At 44.6% G+C, this 15,330-nt stretch overlaps 1 long non-coding RNA gene across 2 annotated transcripts in view; it reads left to right on the forward strand.

The window, feature by feature from the left end:
* Positions 1 to 11,839, forward strand: part of LOC115099053 — a 297,401-nt gene extending 285,562 nt beyond the window's left edge. For both annotated transcript variants that reach the window (XR_003858672.1, XR_003858673.1), the window contains one exon: positions 11,730 to 11,839. This is a non-coding gene — a long non-coding RNA (uncharacterized LOC115099053). The remainder of the gene's footprint in view (positions 1 to 11,729) is intronic.
* The last annotated feature ends 3,491 nt before the right edge of the window (positions 11,840 to 15,330 follow it).

Genomic DNA, 15,330 nt, shown 5'->3' on the forward strand with positions numbered 1-15,330 from the left:
CACAAGCAAGTTGCCTCACAAACACAAAAGCAAGCTGCTTCTCTCTCTTTCACACACACAAGCAAGCTGCCTCTCTCTCACACACACACATATAGACACACAGGCTTGCTCACTCACTCTCTCACATACATAAAAAGCCTTGCTGCCAACTGGGATAAGATCCATCGTGGGGTCATCTTCCTGCTGGCAGGGAGCAGGTACCCCACCAGCACTTCATCTAGTGGTGCCTGCATGGTCATCTTCCTGCTGGCGGGGAGTGGAAACCATGCCAGCACATCATCGAGCATGGTTGTAGTTCTGGGATCCTTTCATTGCTGATGGGGAGTGGGAACCTTGGCCAGCACATCCTGTGGAGCTCTTCCTGCTAGCAGGTCATAGGAACCCAGCTGGCATTTGCATGCCAAACATAAGTTGAAGATGAAGCGACCACTGCAGGGGTATTTAGGGGGATGCTTGCTGCTGCTCCCAAAATTTTGCTGCCTGAAGTGGCCGCCTCACCCTTCCTCATTATAGAAATGCCCCTGCTCACAGTAACTGAGTTCACAGATACAGCTGGCATCAGATCCCAGTTCTTCTCTGATTGAGCTGGAAGCCCAAATGAGCAGGAAGAAAATGTGGGATAAAAAAAGAGCATAAGAACATAAGATTTTCCATACTGGGTCAGACCAAGGTCCATCAAGCCCAGCATCCCAACAGTGGCCAATCCAATTCACATGTACGTGGCAAGTACCTAAACATTAAATAGATCTCAAGCTACTACTGTTTATTAATTAATAGCAGTTTATGGATTTTTCCTCTAGGAGCTTATCCAATCCTTTTTTAAACCCAGTTACACTAACTGCTGTAACCACATCCTCTGGCAATGAATTCCAGAGCTTAACTATGCGCTGAGTGAAAAATAATTTTCTTAGATTCGTTTTAAATGAGCTACTTGCTAACTTCATGGAGTGTCCCCTGGTCCTTCTATTATTTAAGAGAGTAAATAACTGATTTACATTAACTTGTTCAAGTCATTTCATGATTTTTTAGAATTCTATCATATCTCCTCCAAACTGAACAGCTCTAACCTCTTTAGCTTTTCCTTATAGGGGAGCTGTTCATGTGTGATAATATTGAAAGAGCTTTTTTTTTTTTTTTTTTTTAATTATACTAGTTCCAAACAGACACCTGGGAGATTTATAATTCTAAGAATCCAGGACGAAGAGCAGATAATTTGTGGCATAATCTGCAAAAATCTACTGATGAAAATGTGTGTCAATTTATTCAACGTGTTCTCCCTATTTTCAGTTTTAAAATTGACAATACTCCATTAGACCAAGTATGTCCTTATACAAAATCAAATGAAAGGACAGATATATTATGCAGTAGTAGAAGGATAAAATATGTTCTTACAAGAAAGGAAACACACCCATGAATGACATGTCCACAGATAAGTGCTGAGATGAAAAACTTGTTCATGTATAGAGTGATATCTTATTTTATTTTTTATTTAGAAACTTTTATATACCGGCATTAGTGGGTACATCATACCGGTTCACATAATAACTGAAAGTTTGGAAAATACATTTCAACAGGGAGACAGTAACTGGGCAGGGGATAAAATAAATAGGCAGTAGGAAAGATAGTTAAAAAACAAGAAAGTCATAACCAGAGAATACAGTTTATAATTTACAATGATAGTCTCCTTAATATAAGGAGAGGGCAGACCCCTGAAGGGGGAATTGTGAGGGGAGATGGAGAAGGGTTATTCTGGGTAGGCATGGTTGAACAGGAGTGTTTTTAATTTCTTTTTGAATTTGGTTGCACAGGGTTCAATGCGCATGTGGTCAGGTAGGGAGTTCCAAAGAGCCGGACCGGCAATAGAGATAGCACGGTCGCGGGTAGTGGAGAGATGAGCCATTTTCAGGGATTGGACATGTAGGGTGCCTTTGTTGGTAGATCTGGTGGCTCGGGTGGACAGGGGGGCAGTGAAAGGTAGGTCGAGCCAGTTGGAGTTGTGGGTGTGGATGGACTTGTGTATTATGGTCAATGTTTTGTAATGTATACGGGACAGGATGGGGAGCCAATGTAAGTCCTTAAGGATGGGGGTAATATGGTCGTGTTTGCGTGCGTTAGTAATGAGTCTTGCAGTAGCATTTTGTAGTAGTTGAAGGGGTTTTATTGAGGACAATGGGAGCCCTAATAGGAGAGCATTACAGTAATCTAGTTTGGAGGTGAGAGTGGCTTGAATCACTGTACGGAGGTCATGGGTGTAGAGCAGGGGTCTGAGTTTCTTTAGTACATTGAGCTTGAAGAAGCCCGCTTTAAGGATGGAATTGATGTGAGGTTTCATGCTAAGATTAGGATCAAGAAGGACTCCGAGGTCCCTAATGGACGGTTGGGCTGTGAGGAGGTTAAGTTTAGGGTCGTTAGGTGGGAGGTCGGGGGGATGTGAGGAGATGTAGAGGAGTTCCGTTTTGTTCGTGTTGAGTGCAAGCTGTAGGTTGGAGAGGAGTGCGTTGATGGCTGTAAGGCACTTTTCCCAGTGCTCCAGGGCGTCAGATATAGAGTTGTGAATGGGAATGATGATCTGTACATCATCAGCATAGAGATAGAATTTGAGTTTAAGGTCGGAAAGGAGATGGCAGAGAGGGATGAGGTAGATATTGAAGAGGGTAGATGAAAGTGATGAACCTTGCGGGACTCCTTGTTGTAGGGGGTATGCGGCAGATAGGTTGTTTCCGATTTTAACAGAGAACTTTCTGTTAGAGAGATAGGATTTGAACCAGGCTAGAGCTATTCCTGAGATGCCGATGCTTTCTAGCCGTGTCAGGAGGTGGTGGTGGCTGATGGTGTCGAAGGCCGCTGAGATATCGAGAAGGGCGAGGAGGTAACTGTGACCTTGTCCCAGTCCTCTGAGAAGATAGTCAGAGAGGGAGAGCAGTAAGGATTCGGTATTAAAGTGTTTTCTGAATCCAAATTGGGAAACATGGAGGATATCATGATTTTCTAGGTAGTCCATGAGTTGTGAATTGACCACCTTTTCCATAAGTTTGGAGATAAAAGGGAGGTTGGAAATGGGGCGGAAGTTGGAAGGGTCTTTCGGATCTAGGGAGGGTTTCTTAAGGAGGGGTTTGACAACAGCGTGTTTGAGGGAATCTGGGACTACCCCATGGGTGGTGGAGCAGTTGATAATATCTGCTATGGTGTTGGATATGCTGTTGGGGATGGTTATTAGGGCTTTGGTGGGGATGGTGTCGCTGGGGTGAGAGGCTGGCTTAAGTTTTCGCAAAAGGCCTGTAATTTCTTTAGAGGAGGTGAGGTCAATTGTGGTCATTGAAGGTTGGGATGGGGAGGGGATTGAGGGTGGGTTAGTGGGGGGAGAGGGGTTGGTGGGGGAAAATCTGGAGAGCAGGTTGGCGATTTTGCTTTGGAAGTAGTTGGCGAGTTCTTCAGTTTTAGCCGCAGCCTCAGAGTCTGGAATGGTAGGAGGGATAGGGGTGGTAAGGCTAGCGACATAGGAGAAAAGAGCTTTAGGGTTGAAATTATAGTCATGGATTTTTTTTCCATAGAAGTCTCGCTTATGTTTAAGGGTGGACAGTCTATATATATGAAGGGCTGTTTTGTAGCTGGAGGATAGTTGGGGGGTTGGGTCCTTGCGCCATTTTCTCTCTTTTTGTCTGAGATTGCATTTAAGGGTTTTTAACTCTTGGGTGTACCATGGCTTAGAGGGTTTCACTGCGGTATTTATGATACGTTCGGTGATTGGGCATAGTTTGTTGGCAATGTCTTCTGTGAGGCTATGCCAGGATGCTAAGGCTGTATCTGGGTCTGATAAGATAAGTCTTGGTAGGGAAGAAGCTAGTGCGTCAGTTAATTTGTCGCTGGGGCAGGTTTTTCTGGATATGATGGTGGTGTGAGCAGGATAGTTAGTTGGGAGGGGTTTCTTCATGGCGAGTCTGCTTTCAATAAGGTAGTGGTCGGACCAAGGCACCGGGGTGCAGGTGGATGAGTTGGAGGTCTGGAAGCTGGAGTTAATAAACATTAGGTCCAACGTGTGACCAGCTTTATGAGTTGGAGATGCTATAATTTGTTGGAAGCCTATGGCAAGGAGCGATTGAATGAACGTTTCGCATGATGCAGTAGGGGGGAGTGAGTCAACATGGAGATTAAAATCTCCAAGGATGATGGAAGGGGTATCTGTTTTTATCCATTCTATAATGAATTCAATTAGGGGGGATGGGTTGGACTCAAGGACGGTAGGGGGGGCATATACTAGACATATTTGCAGGGTAGCTGCATTAAAGAGACCTATTTCAAGTTTAGGCGGGGCTGCTATGCTGATGGGTTTAAGGTTAAGTTGTTTCTTGGCTGCTAGGAGGAGTCCTCCTCCTCTTTTTTTAGGTCGGTGGATGGGGAAGATGTCATAGAGGGAGGATGGGAGTTGGTTTATGAGGACGGTATCTGATTCTTTGAGCCATGTTTCAGTGACTGCACAAATGTCTGGAGTGCAGTCTGCAAGTATGTCGTTGAGGATTAGTGTCTTTTTAGATATGGATTGTGCATTCATAAGTATAATGGAGAGGGTGGTGAGACCGAGGAACTGAGTCAGGGGTGAGGTGAGGATGGGGATAAGGGATTTGCGGCGAGGTGATGGATGGCGGGGAAGGAGGGGGGGGGGAGGAAGTCTGGAGTAAGGGTGGTGAATGCGAGGGATTGGGTAAGCAGCCATGTTGATGCCTTCGTGGTCAGGTAGGAATGGTAGGAACAGGTAGGAAGAGTTGGTACCTTGATAGTCAGGTGGGAGGGGAGGTGCAGGGGGAGGAGGAGGGTGATCTGGTAGTGGAGTAAGTCAGCAGGTTTCAGCAGTCTGGATATCAGCGGGTTACAATTAGAGGCAGAATGGTACAAAACTTAAATAGGGATGAGGTACAGAGTAGAGAAACAAAAACAAAAACTTTCAATTGCTCACCGCGTGGCGAGAGTCCGTATTGAGAGGTAGCGGAGGAGGAGATAGTGAGGAAGGGGGTCCCGTTGCACGTAGTTCAGTTTGCGGCTGAGAGAACAGTCTTTATAGGAGCGTGTTTCTTAATTTCTCCCGGTCGGCGATTCTCACGCTCTCTCAGGCTGTGTGCTTCTCTCCTGTTCTGTCTCGATCACCCCCAGGCTGTGTATCACAGTGGGAGTTGGAGAGGAGTGGGGCCGCAGGTATGAAGCAGAAAGGGCTGAGCTGCTTTGTGTCCCTGAGTATGGGGTGGTGCAGGAGGCTGTGGAGGGTGAGTTTAGGTGCAGCACTTAGGTGCGGCACGAAGGGGCGCACAAAGGGGCGGGCCCCTTTGTCACGCTCCTTCGTGCGCGCGACGCCCGGCGCGCGGCGCCGGAGAGCGTTAGGATTTAAATGCCGGCTGGGGCGGCTGCTGGTTGGCTGTCCTGGCTGGCAGGGCGGGACGCGGCAGGTCGACGTCGTCGGTGCGCTCCGGTCGGGGGCGGGGTTTAGGCCGGCGGGTGGAGAGGAGCCTCGCGGTCGGCGCCTGGGCTGCTGGGGGCAAGGGTGCTACTGAGGCCTTACCCCGGCGGGTCCTGGGCGCCGAAAGCGCAGGCCTGGCTTCGCACTCTGCCGCTGGATCGAGGAGAAGAGGCCGGCTTCGGCGAGCGGTAGGATTTAAATGCCGGCTGGGGCGGCTGCTGGTTGGCTGTCCTGGCTGGCAGGGCGGGACGCGGCAGGTCGACGTCGTCGGTGCGCTCCGGTCGGGGGCGGGGTTTAGGCCGGCGGGTGGAGAGGAGCCTCGCGGTCGGCGCCTGGGCTGCTGGGGGCAAGGGTGCTACTGAGGCCTTACCCCGGCGGGTCCTGGGCGCCGAAAGCGCAGGCCTGGCTTCGCACTCTGCCGCTGGATCGAGGAGAAGAGGCCGGCTTCGGCGAGCGGTAGGATTTAAATGCCGGCTGGGGCGGCTGCTGGTTGGCTGTCCTGGCTGGCAGGGCGGGACGCGGCAGGTCGACGTCGTCGGTGCGCTCCGGTCGGGGGCGGGGTTTAGGCCGGCGGGTGGAGAGGAGCCTCGCGGTCGGCGCCTGGGCTGCTGGGGGCAATCAAAGAGAATCAAGAGGAAAAACTAGATCACATGAAAACAAAATCTGTCCAGCAACTCAGGAATAAGAGTTAATGAAAAAAAAAAAAAAAGATAAAGTCAACTTCAAGGTCATAAATAAGAAAAGTAATGAGGGGGAATTTACTACCATCAAGCTCTCCCTCTTCAAGAATAAGACCATACTGTCACCACGACCAACTGCATCTCAATACCAAACAAACGCAAAGGAACCCCATGTATTCATCACTTTAAGATGAAGTTAGCCAGGCATGTCAGCCTTTAGAAGCCCAGGGAATTTTAGAGGAAGCAAACAGAAAGTATGACTGATGCTGAAAACTCATTTTGATGAACCCTAGGAATCATTTCAAGCTTCTTATCTGAAGCACTGTCTGTACAAGTAACTCACCCAAACCACATTTCTTTGCAGGTAGCAAAACAGTCTTTAGAAAAAGATAGAAATAATCTCAATGTTCAGTGTTGACAGTGAAGATATTAACAGCTTCAACAGTATAGTCCTACTCTATAGGACTCAGGGGAACCCTGGGGTAAAAAAGTAAGAAAGGTTGATAACATAAAAAAAAAATCATTAATGTTCCTCAGTAACCCAGATAATGGTTTCTCTGTTTTATAAACATGGCTTATTATTCATACTTTTGGCTTGAGGAATTGTCTAGAGGATGAAAGCTAAGATTTAGATTTAATGCTAGAAAACGCAGAGTCATGCATTTGGGCAGGAAAATATTTTATTTATTTATTTAGTTGATTTATTCTGCTTTTCAGGAACTTCAAATTGAATTACATTCAGATACTGAACATCAAGGGACCAATAAGTGGTGAAATTCTATGCATGAAACATGAGTGGGTTCTGGGAGTGATCGTATCTGACGATCTCAAGGAGGTCAAACAGATAGAGAAATGGCAAAAGCCAGAAAGGTTCTTGTGTGCATATGGAGAGGAACGGTGAGCAGATAAAGGAGGAGATGTATGCATTTTAGTTAAAAATAAAACAAGCAACTTTAAAATTTAAAAAATTGTGTGATTCAGGTGGGCAGCCAGCGTAGAGGCTCCCACTTAAGTTACAGCCCCCGGGAATCACCCTGACGTACCCTGCACCAATGTGGTTAGGATCACTCCAAAAATTAATAAAAGTTAAAATTTAATGGTGGTGGTCAAGTTAGGGGAAGGCAACTAACCTGACCATGACCAGAATTTGGTATGAAAAATGTCTATTTATGGACATATTCATCTTATTTGACTCAGGGGAACCCTGGGGTAAAAAAATGGCCAATACATCCCACAAACTTCCTTTTAGTGGGGGTGGTCACCAGAGGGGGGCATTTAAATACATATTAGACCATTAGTTTCGTTTAAAATATTTTATTTATTTATTTTTTAATTAATATTAATGAGCCTGTAGTCCCTGGGATTGGTTTACACAGGAGTGATTGTGAGGGTTACACATAAGCAAGATAAGGATATGCATGGGGATGATTTTAAAACATTTGGTTGTTTAATTTTGGTTTTATGTGGTCATTAATTTATTTCAATGGATTTTACCATGGAAATTCAATAATAATAATAATAATGGGGCTGATATGAGAAAACAAGGTCCATCAGTTAAAAAATTGGTCCAGGCTGAGAATTCCAAAACCATTGCCATGGAGATCCCATGGCAACTCCATGGTAACCTGATGCTATGAGTAAGCAGGCTTGGGGAATTATGCTTGATTTTTGGTAAAGCACAGGAATGATCTTTAAATTATTTTCTTTAGGAAAGTTTTAATGATTCCTAAATTTCCCTTTTGCCATGTTCTCCTCTGCCAGAATGTAATCCACTTTGAAGCAGTGTGAAAAATGGAATATAGAAATCTAAATAAATAAATAAAAATAAATAAATATATAGTATATTTAAATGGATTAGGAGGAAAGTTTTCTATGACTTAACTGAGATAATGACATCATGGATAGAAAAAAAAAAACCAGTGTCAGCTGATAGTTATAGAACACTTTTGAAAATGAAGCTGCACCGAGGGTCATAGGAGCTGCGCTGCTACAGCCTGCATTTGAGGCCTAACTTACATGAAAACATATTCAATTTAGTTAGGAAACATTTAAGAATGTGTGTGAATGAATAAGATATAGTATTTAAATGTTAAGAAACCTTTTAAAAAAAAATGTAAGAAAAGCAGCATTAAACATAAGAAACTGCCAATCCACATATTTGTTGGCATAATTATAGGATCGAGAGCAAGAGCTGAATGTAAATAAATGCTATAATAGTCCTCTAACACCAAAGATTGAAGAGAAAGTCGGAGTTCTTTAGTAACCCGGGTAGCCACGACCAGTTGTCGTTAAGGTGTGGGGGGAGCCATGACAGCAATCGCTCACACATTTCAGAACAGCACAGAGACCAAAATTGGCCACAGCTTTATTAATAATAACAATATAGAATCATAACTATGTACCTAAGTCATAACATAGACCAAACTAATAAACACCCCCTTTGTGGCATGCCGCACTTCACCTCCACCGCAATCAAGTAAGGTCTTATCCTATTGGAAGGTAATTCTCCTGGGCATTGCAAGTCACGTGTCCCACCCAAGCAAGGTAACTGCCCAATCGAACGGGGGGGAGGGGGTATCTGGATTACTGCCGCACCGCGGCCAGTGAGCCCTGGCAGCAGATAGCCCCAGCACATCAAAATATGGTGAACCACACATGGTACACTGCCTCCAACTGGTGACCTCCCCCTCCCAGCTTGGGTACCCCTGCTATAGTGCCCAGGTAGCAATAAGGGTTACCTGGGACCTGCTCTCCAACACATAAGAACATAAGAACATGCCATACTGGGTCAGACCAAGGGTCCATCAAGCCCAGCCTCCTGTTTCCAACAGTGGCCAATCCAGGCCATAAGAACCTGGCAAGTACCCAAAAACTAAGTCTATTTCATGTTACCGTTGCTAGTACCAGGATGCTGTGTCAATAATATTTTGTAAATAGCCTGCCTCGAGGTGTTCAAGAAGAGGTCCTGTCCCATATCCGAGAGATGGACCACCAGGAAACAGGGGTCATCCATTATTAACAACTTACATTGCAAGGCAGTGGAGTACAACAACTTAGTGCAGTTTCAAAGTCGTCATCAGCTCCTTTTTAAATGTGAGTTGCTAAATAGCCAATCTTTTAGGATACAACGGATTTTGTCAGAGATGTCAGATTATATGTTTTGTTGACAAGATTTAATAATGTTTTTTGCAAGAGACTATCTGAAGAAAGCTGTCAAGCCAGCATAATTATAAAGAAGATTTTCAGATTGAACCCAACTACTATAATACAAATCAGCCCCCAGAAGCCCTCACATGCATTTGCAATTTTCAAATTTGGTGCATGGAGTTGCCAGACTAATTAGAGAACATTGGCACATATTGACCATGGACAATATATTCCAGATACCAGCTCATATCTCCTATAGACAATCACTAAACACCAGAGAACATATATTAAGAGCAGCATACCTGTTTTCATTGAATGGTCCTATTATCACAGCAGAGACATTTTATCCTGTAATTGCTGTGACAGGTGTAGCTCTACATTGACAGGCAGATACTGGTCACATCCCATGTCAAGTTATGTTGTCTGTTGCAAAATTAATTTGGATTGTATTATTATGAAGAATTTAGTTTATATAATTCAATGTCCCTGCCCATTGATTTATATAGGTCATTAACACCCTGAAGACTACAGTGTCTATAAAGCATTGTCTGGCCAACAAACAGTTTTAAAGATCTCAAATGGACCATTTTTTAGGTGATACATAAGTCCCGAGGGGAGGTGATATCTCAGCAACAATGAACCATTCTGAGAAACACTGGATCTTTATTTTGAATACAGTAACCTCAAATGATTAAATGAATCAACAGAATGCCACATTGTGGGGTACATTTTAAAAAACAGTACGCGTGTGTACTTTTGTTCGCGCATCATGTGCGAAGAAAAGTATGCTGGATTTTATTAGATACGCACTTAGCCGCGCGTATCTTATAAAATCCGGGGTTGGTGCGCGCAAGGGGGTGCACGTTTGTGCAACCTATGTGCACCGAGCCCGACGCGTGCTGCCTGTTCCCTCCGAAGCTTCTCCGAAATTGGAGCGGCCTCGGAGGGAACTTTCCTTCTGCCTTCCCTCACCTTCCCCTCCCTTTCCCTACCTAACCCACCCCCCGGCCCTATCTAAACCCCCCCTACCATTGTTGGCAGCGGGTTGCTGGCGCGCCATCACCCGACCCAGGGGCTGGTCCGGAGGCCTCGACCACGCCCCCGGGCCGGCATCATGCCCCTGACATGCCCCTGCCCCGCCCCGAAATTTGCGCCGCCCACCCGACACGCCCCCGGCACGCCCCCTTTGCAAAGCCCCGGGACTTACGCGCATCCTGGGCCTTGCGCGCGCCGCCGAGCCTATGCAAAATAGGCTCGGTGCATGCAGGGGCCTTTTAAGAGGGTTACGCGCATAACTTATGCTCGTAACCCTTTTAAAATCCGGCCCAATGTGAATAGATTATGTTTCATTAATATGGTGTCATCTTTCATTCCATCTTCCCAAACCATAGGGGTAGATTTTACAAATCTACGCGGGAGTTTATAAGATACGCGCGTATCTTATAAAATCCGGGGTTGGCACGCGCAAGGGGGTGCACATTTGTGCATCTTGCGCGCGCCGAGCCCTGCGTGCGCTGCCCATTCCCTCCGAGGCTGCTCCGAAATCGGAGCGACCTCGGAGAGAACTTTCCATTCACCCCCTGCACCTTCCCCTCCCTTTTCCTACCTAACCCACCCCCCGGCCCTATCTAAACCCCCTACCTACCTTTATCTTAAAAGTTACTACTGCCTCCGGGCAGTAGTAACTTACGCGCGCCGGCGAGGCAGGCCCCGACACAGGCCACTGTATCAGGGCACTTGGCCATGCCCCCGAGCCGGAAACACGCCCCCGGACACGCCCCGAAAATTCCGCGTCACTCCCGACACGCCCCCCCTAGGCAAGCCCCGGGCAAGAACCCGGCAATTGGGTAATTGTCTGGTTCTTGTGGCCTGGTTTTGGCCTCTGTTGGAGGCAGGATGCTGGGCTTGATGGACCCTTGGTCTGACCCAGCATAGCAATTTCTTATGTTCTTATGTTCTTACGCGCGTCCTGGGGCTTGTGTGCGCCGCCGAGCCTATGCAAAATAGGCTCGGCGCACGCAGGGGCGTTTTAAAAGGGTTACGCGCGTAACTTATGCACATAACCCTTTTAAAATCCGGCCCATAGTGTAATTGGTTGAAGATTTTCCCACCATAAGATCTTTAAAAATGGCAGCAATTTTGATTGATATGAGACATTGACAGTTTTCTGCAAATAGTATGAATGAAATTATGGTAGACATATATATTTTAGATTTTTTAAATGACAGGCACTACTTTACTTCTGAATTTTCAAGGGCTGACTTTTGTAGATGAGGTGAAAATATGTAAAGATGTTTGATTTTGCTTATTGACAGTATGATGCTGCCATTTCATTCATAATGCAGTTTTAACATTGTATATTGCTGATACATTTTAGATTTTGCTTTCTGTATGTATCATAGTAATAAGCTAAAATATGTTTATTTTTGTTATTGTTTTCTGTGCCCTTGATGCAGATGATGCTTTTCAGAACAATGCAAGTAGTGTCAGGCTTCCGAATATAAAAGAAACAATAGCGCAAATCCTTTCAGTGATTCACCGAAACTTCTCATGAATGTTCCACAAGATAAGTGTTTTTTATTTGCATATATAAAAAAAACATATTCTTGGCAGACTGATTATTATATATTTGGACGCATGAGATAGACCTTAGTCACACTTGCATAGTGTGTAGTTAGCGTCCTAGATGATATGCAGGTCATGCCATTATTTAAAATGTTGGTTTGTTTCAGCACAACATAGAGTGAATTCTTTGTATTACTTTGGTAGCTTAGTGCCATTCTTAAACATAACAAATAAATTAATATTCAGCACTTAGTGATCGGAACCAAATACAGCAGTAGACAGAGTATGAACAATTGAAGATTTACTGCAGAATGTTCTACAACATGCTTCATTAAACTGAGCAAAATGCAAGATTGTTTTTACACACAGAAGTTACTTCTGGTTATACAAAAGCAGCAGTACTAACTAGAATCATCAAAATGCCAATTTCCCTGTTTCTTGATTCAGTTGCATCCTGTGGAATTGTTATTCTCTGATCTCTTATTTATTTATTCTACCCCACCTGAACATCTGTTGTTCTAAGTGATTTTTCTTTTCTCATAATAGTTTAGCTTTTTATATTATTTGTGTGATAAAGGATACGCAATTTTTACTATGGACATTTACAAAGTGTACTGGTGCCATTGCATATCTATTCTTTAACCTAACCCATCCACGTTTTACCCTTCACCTCTCCCCCGCGTCACTTGACCTGTAAGGAATTCTGCATCACATGGTTATTCAAGACAAAAAGAACTCATTATTGAATATGTATGACCACAGCCTAAAAGCATAACTTTCAAATATCTCTGCATGGCCCCATATATGCACATATATGAGCGTATGGAAATCTACTACAGTATTTTATAATCTGTGCATCTCAGTCCACACAGATTATAAAATGTGTGCATTAGGATTTTGCTTGCTAAGCAGCCTTATCCTACTTTCATAATGCCTCCCCACTAGCAGAGGCCCTCAGTATGCCTCACCACTAGTCTTGTCCAGTTCCTCCTCTTTGCCCTTGCCACACTCAAGTCCCAGCCCTATGTAAATCCATCTTGTCATAGTAGCCTTGTCTTCTCATGTTGCCACTTTTGGCTCTATCACCTGACCCTTGTTCTTGGCTTGCCTTGTGGCCTACGGGCTTTCTGCTTTGTTCTGCCTTATCTTGTGGCCTATGGTCTTCTTCCTTGTTTTACCTTGCCTTGTTGCCTACGGGCCTTCTGCTTTGCCTTTTCTTGAAGCCCTCAGGCCTAATCTTTCTTATTTCCTGCCTTGGGGCCTTTGGGTCTATTCTGCCTGTTCCAAACCTTGCTGCCTTCGGGCTTCAGGGTTCTTTGTTTGGTGATTCCCTTGTCTGCTTGTCTAAGTCCTGCCCTTGTCTGCCTTTTTGGTCTTGTCCTATATGTTCCAGTATCCAGTCTTGCTTGTACCAGAGTTCTGTCCTTGCCTTGACTTACCCTTGTCTTGTCTAGTTCCAAGTCTTGCTTAGTATCCAGTCTTGCCTTGTCCTGGCTGCCAAGCTTGTCTTCCTTGTGCTGCCTGCCAAGCTTGCTTGCCAAGCCTGCCTGCCTTGTCCTGCCAGCCAAATCTTGCCTGTCTGGACTCACCATTATGATGTACTGCTGCTGCAGAGACCTACTGGCCTCCAGAACCCAGGGGTTCAACCTTTGGCAGAAGACTGGCCCTTGTCTTGCTCAGAGTCCTGCCTTGCAGTCCTGTGCCATTCCCCAGGTGGATCTCCCAGATTCCAGGGCCCATAACAATGTGCATATACACCCAAGCAACATAGGTGCTTATATTTCCTTACACACCTTGGTGTGTGAGAGAATCATCTCCATTGCAGGACCCAGTCTTTGGAACACTATGCCTGCAGAATTAAGACTAGAAACTGAGTTTAAAAAATTTAAAAAAGATTTAAAGACCTGGCTCTTTGAGCGAGCCTAGTCAGACAATCCTGAAATAGGTCATTAACATCAAGAACCCTGAAAGGTTGTCACTTTGTCTGTGATGTTTTTCCTTTTAAGCAACTATATCCTCCCTTGTCTAGCATAATAATATATATTTTATAAACATTGTATACCCCGTGTTTTATGTTACTGCCTGTAAACCATTGTGATGTATATTCGAATGATGGTATACAAAATCTTTGAAATAAATAAGTAAACATGAATATATGCAATGCATTGGAAGTGCATACTTTTTCTACATATTTTCAAAACATATGTGTGTATATTTTACCCTCCAAAAAAATTGTGACTTGATCATATAAAATCCTAATTTACACATGGAAGTCAGTATATTTTAAAACATGCACACATAATTAAAATCACCAGTTTGCTGAAACCTCCCCCATTTCACCCAGTCCTTCTCTAGGTCATCAAAACTCTCCTACTTCTTCACTCTGTACTCCCCCCAGTTCACCCGGAGCTCCCACCCATCCAATTGCAGATGAGTCTGATATCAATTTTATTTATTTATTGTATTTTAAAACTTTTCTATACTGTCGTTTAGTAATGCACCATCACAACGGTTTACAATTAGGCATGTAAATACGTTTGGTCTGGTTTATAAATTATCTAGAGGGTGCCAATAAATTTTTCGGTTACATGTTTCAATAATATACTCTATATGCAAGATAATTATCAGTTGTAAAAGTATGTGAAAAGTTGCAAAATGAACACATGTAAATCTCTTATAAAATAGTAGGGATGTGAATCGTTTTTCAACGATTACATTTATCGTCCGATAATGTTAATATCGTCTTAAATCGTTATAGAACACAATACAATAGAAATTCTAACGATTTATCGTTAAAAATCGTTAAATCGTGTTAGTGCGCACTAACTCCCGTTAGTGCGCACTAACAGAAAATGATACAAATTGACACTTTCCAGGTCAGTAAAGGTCAGTTAGGAATGAATATGTGTTCCTATTGGCTGGCTGCCCTCTTATCTATTGATGTTACCAAGGTTCCCACTGAGGTGATGGTTGGGGGGATGGGAAATGGAACTGGAAACTCACGAACACCAACAGAAAATGAAACAAAGTGTTGACACTTCCCAGGTCAGTAAAGGTCACTTAGGAATGAATATGTATTCCTATTGGCTGGCTGTGCTCTTATCTATTGATGTTACCAAGGTTCCCACTGAGGTAATGGTTGGGGGGATGTGAAATGGAAACAGTTGGAAGCTTGACAAAAAAAGTAACGTGATGATCATCACTCATGTGACTAGAACTTGTTTGTTTATTATTTTTGTTATTTTTGTCAGGAAGCTCCCCCCTGTCTGTGAAGCCAGCCTCTCACTAGTAATGCAGGGAAGGAGCTGTCTCACCCTTCACCATCCTCCCCCCCCCCCCCCTCACCCACACACCATTCACTGGCTGGGACATGGGGAGGGGAGGAGTGAGGGTCAGGCAGCTCCCCCCCTGTCTGTGAAGCCAGCCTCTCACTAGTAATGCAGGGAAGGAGCTGTCTCACCCTTCACCATCCTCTCCCCCCCTCACCCACAC

This window comes from Rhinatrema bivittatum, chromosome 9 (assembly GCF_901001135.1).
Source record: "Rhinatrema bivittatum chromosome 9, aRhiBiv1.1, whole genome shotgun sequence".
In the NCBI taxonomy this organism is placed as follows: Eukaryota; Metazoa; Chordata; class Amphibia; order Gymnophiona; family Rhinatrematidae; genus Rhinatrema; species Rhinatrema bivittatum.